Below are 9,075 nucleotides of genomic sequence, written 5' to 3' on the forward strand. Positions count from 1 at the left end.
AAATCTATAATGAACTCACCAATACTCCACACCCACAAAACAAACAACCCAGTGAAGAAATGGGCAGAAGATATGAACAGACACTTCTCCAAAGAGGACATCCAGATGGCCAACAGACACATGAAAAGATGCTCAGCATCCCTCCTCATCAGGGAAATACAAATCAAAACAACACTAAGATACCACCTCACACCAGCCAGAGTGGCGAAAATGAGCAAATCAGAGGACTCTAGATGTTGGCGAGGATGTGGAGAAACGGGCACCCTCCTACACTGTTGGTGGGAATGTAAACTGGTGCAGCCCCTCTGGAAAACAGTGTGGAGGTTCCTCAAAAAATTAACAATAGAACTCCCCTATGACCCAGCAATAGCACTGCAAGGAATTTACCCAAGGGATACAGAAATGCTGAAGCATAGAAGCACATGAAACCCAATGTTCATAGCAGCACTCTCAACAATAGCCAAAACAAGGAAAGAGCCTAAGTGTCCATCAACAGACGAATGGATCAAGAAGATGTGGTTTATCTATACCATGGAATACTACATGGTAATGAGAAAGAATGAAATCTGGCCAAGTGTAGCAACATGGATGGACCTTGAGGGTGTTATGCTGAGCGAAATAAGTCAGGCAGAGAAGGACAAATAACATATATTTGCACGTATAGGAAGATTAAGAGGAACTTAACAAAGGACCATGGGGGAGAAGAACGGGGGAAATGGTGGGGGAAAGGGAGAGAGGCAAACCATGAGAGACTCTTGAATGCTGACAAAAACTTAGGACTGATGGATGTCGGGGGGTGGGGGATGGGTACGGAGGGGGGCACTTGTGGGGATGAGCACTGGGTGTTATACGGAAACCAACTTGACAATAAACTATTTGTAAAAAAACAAAAAACAAAAAACTGGATCTAGCTTCATTTGGGTTTCTTTGTTTCTTCCTTTGTTGTTGTTATTGCTCCTTTTTTCTTTTTAGTTGTTGTTACTATTGTTTTTCTTTTCTTTAGTGGACATTAAAGGAGTAAAATTTTTTATTTTTTATTATTTTTTACATTTTATTTAATTTTTAATTTTTTTCCTCTCTTTTCTCTTTTTTTTTCTATCAAGATACTCCAAAAGCACACCAAAACACACCAAGGATCTAGTGTCCTTTATATGATTTTTTTATTTTTTAATTTTTATTTCATACTATTATAGTTGTTTCCTTAAAAATGATAAGATGAAAGAATTCACCTCTAAAGAAAGAACAGGGGGAAAAAAACAGGGATTTAATCAATGCAGATATAAAATGCCTGACATTAGAGTTTAAAACAGTGATTATAAGGATACCATCTGGGATTTAAAAAGGATAGAACACAAAAGAGAACTATTTTCTGCAGAGATAAAATAACTAAAATCTACTCAGGCCAAAATTAAAAATCATATAAACGGGACACAAATACAAATGGAGGCCTTACAAATGAGGATGGGTGAGACAGAGGAGTGAATTAGTGATACAGAAGATAAAATTATGGAAAATAATGAAGCTGAGGGTAAAAGGGAAAAAAGTTCAGGAATCAGAAAGGCAGACTTAGGGAACTCAGTGATTTATTACAGTGTAATATGAGATTCTTAGAAGATGAAGAGAGAGATAAAGGGGCAGAAGATTTATATGAGCAAATTATAGCTGAAAACTTCCCTAATCTGGGGATGGACACAGAAGTCAAAACCCAAGCACAGGAAACTCCCCAATAAACTCAAAAAAAGCTGACCTTTGGCAAGACATACCATAGTCAAATTCACGAAATACAGACAAAGAAAGAATCATGAAAACAGAAAAGGAAAAATAGTCCTTGACCTACCTGGGAAGACAGATCAGGTTCATAGCAAATCTGTCCACAGAAAGATGTAAGGCCAGAAAGGAATGGTGAGATATATTCAATGTGATAAATGGGAAAAATATACAGCCAGGAATACTCTATCTACCAAAGCTATCATTCAAAATAGAAGGAACGATTAAGTTTCCCAGACAAACTAAAGGATTTCATGACCACTACACCAGCTCTAAAAGAAATTTTAAGGGGAAATTTGTGTGGAGGAAAAAAAGGGCAAAAATCAAGAAAGATTAGAAAGGACCAGAGAGCATCAGCAGAAACACTAACACAACAGATAATACAATGCCACTAAACTCATTTTTCAATAATCACAATGAATGTAAATGAACTAAATGTACTAATGAAAAGACAGGGGATCATAATGGAGAAAAAACAAGACCTAATATATGCTACCTAAAAGAGACTACAAATACAACTAAAGAAACTTACAGACTAAAAGTAAGGGAATGGAGAACCATCAATATTGCTAATGGACGTGAAAATAAAGCCATACTTACATCAAACTAGATTTTAAAACAAACACTGTATTAAGAGATGAAGAAGGACATTATATCATAATTAAGGAGCCTATCCATCAAGAAGATCTAACAATTGTAAATATTTGCGCCTCCAACTTGGATTCATCCAAATACATAAATTCATTCATTCATTAAAAAAAACATAAATTAATTAATAATAATACAAAAATGATAGGGGACGTTAACACCCCATTTACAGCAATGGACAGATCATCAAAACAGAAAACCAACAAGGAAACAATGGCTTTGAATGACACACTGGACTGGTTGGACCTGACAGATATATTCAGAACATTTCAACCTAAAGGAACAGAAGAATACACATTTTTTTCTTGGGTACACATGGAGCATTCTCCGGAACAGATCACATACATGGTCACAAATCAGTACTCAACAAGTAGAAATTAATCAAAATCATATCGTGTGTATTTTTAGAACACAACACTATGAAACTTAAAATTAACCACAAGACAAATTTTGGAAAGAGGACAAATACTTGGAGGTTAAATAATGTCCTACTAAAGAATGAATGATTGACAGACCTGGGAGGCTCAGTTGGTTATATAACCAACTTTAGCTTAGGTCATTACCTCATGGTTTGTGGGTTCAAGCTCCACGTCCGGCTCTGTGCTGACAGCTCACAACCTGGAGCCTGCTTCAAATTCTGTGTCTCCCTCTCTGCTCCTCACCCACTCAAAAATAGACATTTTTAAAAACTTTTAAAAAGGAATTAATGGGTTAATTACAAAGTTAAAGAATAAAAAAAATATAAGGAAGCAAAGGAAAATGAAAACGTGACAGTCCAAAACCTTTGGGATGCATCAAAGGCAACCCTAAGAAGAAAGTATATTCTATTTCAGGACTATGTCAAGAAACAAGAAAGTTCCCAAATACATAACCCAACCTTATCCCTGAAGGAGGTAGAAAAGTAACAGCAAATAAAGCCTAAAGTCAGCAGAAGAAGGGAAATAACAAATATAAAAGCAAAAATAAACAACATAGAAAAAAATCATAGAACTGATCAAGGAAACTAAGAAATGGATGTTGAAAGAATCTACAAAATTGATAAAACCCTAGCCAGACTAATCAAAATGAAAAGAGAAAGGACCGTGTCATTACTACGAAAAGCAATCTACACATTCAATGCAATCCCAATCAAAATTGCACCAGCATTCTTCTCAAAACTAGAACAAACTATCCTAAAATTTGTATGGAACCACAAAACACCCAAAGTAGCCAAAGTAATATTGAAGAAGAAAGCCAAAACAGGAGGCATCACCGTCCCAGACTTTAGCCTCTACTACAACGCTGTCATCATCAAGACAGTATGGTATTGGCACAAAAACAGACAAACAGACCGATGGAATAGAATTGAGAACTCAGAAGTGGACCCACAAATGTACAGCCAACTAGTCTTTGACAAAGCAGGAAAGAATATCCAATGGAAAAAAGACAGCCTTTTCAACAGATGTTGCTGGGAGAACTGGACAGCAACATGCAGAAGAATGAAACTAGAAAATTTTCTGACACCAGACACAAAAATAAACTCAAAATGGATAAAGGACCTGAATGTGAGACAGGAAACCATCAAAACCCTAGAGGAGAAAGCAGGAAACAACCTCCTTGACCTCAACCGCAGCTTCTTCCTTGACACATCCCCAAAGGCAAGGGAATCAAGAGCAAAAATGAACTATTGGGACCTCATCAAGATTAAAAGCTTCTGTACAGCAAAGGAAACAATCCATAAAACTAATAGGCAACTGATGGAATGGGAAAAGATAGTTGCAAATGACATATCAGATAAAGGGTTAGTATCCAAAATCTATAAGGAACTCACCAAACTCCACACCCAAAAAACAATCTAGTGAAGAAATGGGCAGAAGATATGAAGAGACACTTCTCCAAAGAGGACATCCAGATGGCCAACAAACACATGAAATGATGTTCAGCGTCCCTCCTCATCAGGGAAATACACATCAAAACCACACTGAGATACTACCTCATGCTGGTCAGAGTGGCTAAAATGAACAAATCAGGAGACTCTAGATGCTGGCAAGGATGTGGAGAAATGGGCACCCTTCTACACTGTTGGTGGGAATGTAAACTGGTGCAGCTCCTCTGGAAAACACTGTGGAGGCTCCTCAAAAAAATTAACAATGAAACTCCCCTATGGCCCAGCAATAGCACTGCTAGGAATTTACCCAAGGGATACAGGAGTGCTGATGCATAGAAGCACATGTACCCCAATGTTCATAGCAGCACTCTCAACAATAGCCAAAACATGGAAAGAGCTTAAGTGTCCATCAACAGACGAATGGATCAAGAAGATGTGGTTTATCTGTACAATGGAATACTACATGGCAATGAGAAAGAATGAAATCTGGCCATGTGTAGCAACACGGATGCACCTTGAGGGTGTTATGCTGAGCGAAATAAGTCAGGCAGAGAAGGACAAATATCATATGTTTGCACATATAGGAGGATTAGGAGGAACTTAACTGAGAAACAAGGGGGAGAACAAGGGCGGAAATGGTGGGGGAAAGGGAGAGAGGCAAACCATGAGAGACTCTTGAATGCTGACAAAAACTGAGGACTGATGGATGTGNGGAGGCAAACCATGAGAGACTCTTGAATGCTGAGAACAAACTGAGGACTGATGGGTGGGGTGGGTGATGGGCATGGAGGAGGGCACTTACAGGGAAAAGCGCTGGGTGTTGTATGGAACCCAACTTGACAATAAACTATTAATAAAAAAAGAAAAGAGAAAGGACCCAAATAGATAAAATCATGAATGAAAGGGGAGAGATAACAACCAACACCACAAACATACCAACGATTATAAGAGACTACTATGAAAAATTATATGCCAACACACTTCGCAATCTAGAATAGACAAATTCCTAGAAAATCACATACTGCCAAAATCAAAACCAGAAGAAATAGAAAATTTGAACAGACCCATAATCAGCAAATAAATAGAATCAGTAATCAAAAGTCTCACAACAAACAAAAGTCAAGGGCCAGATGGCTTCCAAGGAGAATTCTGCCAGACATTTTTTTTTTAATTTTTGAAATGTTTTATTTATTTTTGAGGGAGATATAGAGACTGCATGAGCACGGCAGGGTCAGAGAGAGAGGGAGATACAGAATCTGAAGACAGGCTCCAGGCTCTGTGCTAGCTGTAAGCACAGAGCCCGATGCAGGGCTTGAACCCATGAACCATGAGATCATGACCTAAGCTGAAGTCGGATGCTTAACCGACTGAGCCACCCAGGCGTCCCATCTGCCAGACATTTAAAAGAGAGTTAATAGCCGTTCTTTTCACAGAGTTCCAAAAAATAGAAGTAGAAGGAAAACTTTCAAACTCGTTCTATGAAGCCAGCATTACCTTGATTACAAAACTGGACAAAGACTCCACGAACAAAATGAATTAAAGGCCAATAACCCTGATGAGCATGGATGCAAAAATTTTCAAGAGGATATTATCAAATTGAATTCAACAGTACAGTAGAAGATTTATTCACCATGATCAAGTGGGATTTACTCCTTGGCTGCAGGGCTGGTTCAATGTTGGCAAATCGATCAATATGATAAACCACATTAACTAAAAATAAAAAAGGATAAGGATCATATGATCCTTTCAATACAGAAAAAAGGAAGAAAAAAAAACACTGGACAAAATATGGCATCCATTCTTGATAAAAAGCCTCAACAACGTAGGGATAAATGGAACATACCTCAATCTTATAAAGGCTATATGTTGAAAGATCCACAGCTAACAATCCTAAAATTTGTATGGAACCATGAAAGACCCCAAATACCCAAAGCAATCCTTAAAAAGAAAAACAAAGCTGGAGGTGTCATGATCCCAGGTTTCAAGCTATATTACAAAGCTGTAGTCACCAAGACAGTAAGGTATTGATATATAAGTCAGTATGGTACAGATATATAAATCAATGGAACAGAATAGAAGACACAGAAATAGACCCACAACTATATGGTCAACTCATCTTCAACAAAGCAGGAAAGAATATCCAAAGGCAAAAAACCAGTCTCTTCAACAAATGGTGTTGTGAAAACTATATGATGACAAGAAGAAGGATGAAACCAGACCACTTTCTTACACCACACACAAAAACAAATTCAAAATGGATAAGGGACCTAAATGTGAGATAGGAAAGCATCAAATTCCTATGGGAGAACTCGGCAACCACTTTGTCCTCAACTGGAGCAGCTTTTTACTAGACATGGTGCCAAAGGAAGGGAAACAAAAGCAAACATGAACTACTGGAACTTCATCAAGATAAAAACTTCTGGGGTGCCTAGGTGGCTCAGTCAGTTAAGCAACCAACTTCAGCTCAGGTCATGATCTGAGTTTGTGAGTTCAAGCCCCACATTAAGCTCTGTGTTGACAGCTCAGAGCCTGGATCCCGCTTTGAATTCTGTGTCTCCCTCTCTCTCTGCCCCTCCCACACTCTACACTTTGTCTCTCTCTCCTTCAAAAATAAACATTTTTTTAAAAAGATAAAAATCTTCTGCACAGCAAAGTAAACAATCCACAAACTAAAAGGCAGCATAGGATATTGGTGACGATATTTGCAAAGAATATATCTGATAAAGGGTTAGTGTCCAGAATCTATAAAGATATTATCAAACTCAACACCCAATAATAAATAACCCAGTTAAGTTATGGGCAGAAAATATGAATAACACTTTTCCAAAGAAGACATCCAGACGGCTAACAGACACATTAAAAGATGCTCAACATCGCTTATCATTAGGGAAATACGAATCAAATCCACAATGAGATACCACCTCACACCTGTCAGAATGGTTAAAATTAACAACACAAAAAACAACAGCTGTTGGCAAGGATGCAGAGAATGGGGAACACCCTTGCACTGTTTCTGAGAATGCAAACTGTTGAAGCCACTCTGGAGAATAGTATGGAGTTCCTCAAGAAACTAAAAATAGAACTACCCAACTACCTAGTAATGCATTGTTAGGTATTTACCCAAAGGATATAAAAATACACATGCAAAGGGGGTATACATGCACTCCAATGTTCATTGCAGCATTATCAACAATAGCCAAACTATGGAGAGAACCCGAATGTTCTTCGACTAATGAATGGATAAAGAAGATGTGGTATATACATACAATGGAATATTACTCAGCCATCTAAGAGAATGAAATCTTGCCATTTGCAGTGATGTGGATGGAGCTAGAATGCATTATGCTAAGCAAAATAAGTCAACCAGAGAAACACAAATGCCATGATTTCAGTCATATGTGGAATATAAGACACAAAAACAAATGAACGTATGAGAAGGCATTGAAAGAGAACAGTGGGAAAGAGACCACAAGACACTCTTCATGATAGGAACAAACTATGGGTTGATGGAGGGAAGCAGGGGGAGATGGGCTAGATGGGTAATCGGTATTAAAGAAGGCATTTGTTTTGGTAAGCACTAAAGATTTTATATAAGTGATGAATCACTGAATTCTATCCCTGAAACCAATACTTCACTGTATGTTAACTAAGTTTAGATTTTAAAAAATGAGAGAGAGAAAAAGTGACTACACTACAGGCTGTGTATAAAACACTTTCTTGTCTCATCGACATGAATACATTCAAATTTAAAAGATGGCGAAAGTTTGACTTCCTCTTTGCCAATTCTGATGCCTTTGATTTCCTTTTGTTGTCTGATGGGTGATGCTAGGACTTCCAGCACTATGTTAAACAACCGTGGTGAGAGTGGACATCTCTGCCGTGTTCCTGATCTCAGGGGGAAAGCTCTCAGTTTTTCCCCATTGAGGATGATGTTACCTGAAGGCTTCTCATAGATGTCTTTCGTGATGTTTAAGTAGGTAACTTCTATCCCGACTTTCTCGAGAGTCTTTATTAAGAAGGGATGCTGTATTTTGTCAAAAGCTTTTTCTGCATCTATTGACAGGATCATATGGTTTTTATCTTTTCTTTTATTGATGCGATGTATCACATTGATTGATTTGCGAATGCTGAACCAGCCCTGTAACCCAGGAATGAATCCCACTTGATCTAAGAATTCAGCCAAGTTGCAGCGTACAAAATCAACGTACACAAATCGGTTGCATTTTTATACACCAATGATGAAGCAACAGAAAGAGAAATCAAGAAACTGATCCCATTCACAATTGCACAAAAAAACATAAAATACCTCGATATAAACATAACCAAGGATACAAGAGATCTGTATGATGAAAACTATAGAAAACTATGAAGGAAATTGAAGAAGACACAAAGAAATGGAAAAACATTCCATGCTCATGGATAGGAAGAATAAATATAGTTAAATTGTCATTACTACCCAAAGCACTCTACACATTCAATGCAATTCCAATCAAAATTGCACCAGCATACTTCTCAAAACTAGAACAAACTATCCAAAAATTTATACGGAACCACAAAAGACCCCGAATAGCCAAAGTAATACTGAAAAATAAAACCAAAACGGGAGGGATCACCATCCCAGACTTCAGCCTCTACTACAAAGCTGTCATCATCAAGACAGTATGGTATTGGCACAAAAACAGACACACAGACCAATGGAACAGAACTGAGAACTCAGAAGTGGACCCAAAAGTTTACAGCCAACTAATCTTTGACAAAGCAGGAAAGAATATCCAAAGGAAAAAAGACAGCCT

This window comes from Hyaena hyaena, unplaced genomic scaffold, assembly GCF_003009895.1.
Source record: "Hyaena hyaena isolate Hyena2069 unplaced genomic scaffold, ASM300989v1 scaffold_1051, whole genome shotgun sequence".
NCBI lineage: Eukaryota > Metazoa > Chordata > Mammalia > Carnivora > Hyaenidae > Hyaena > Hyaena hyaena.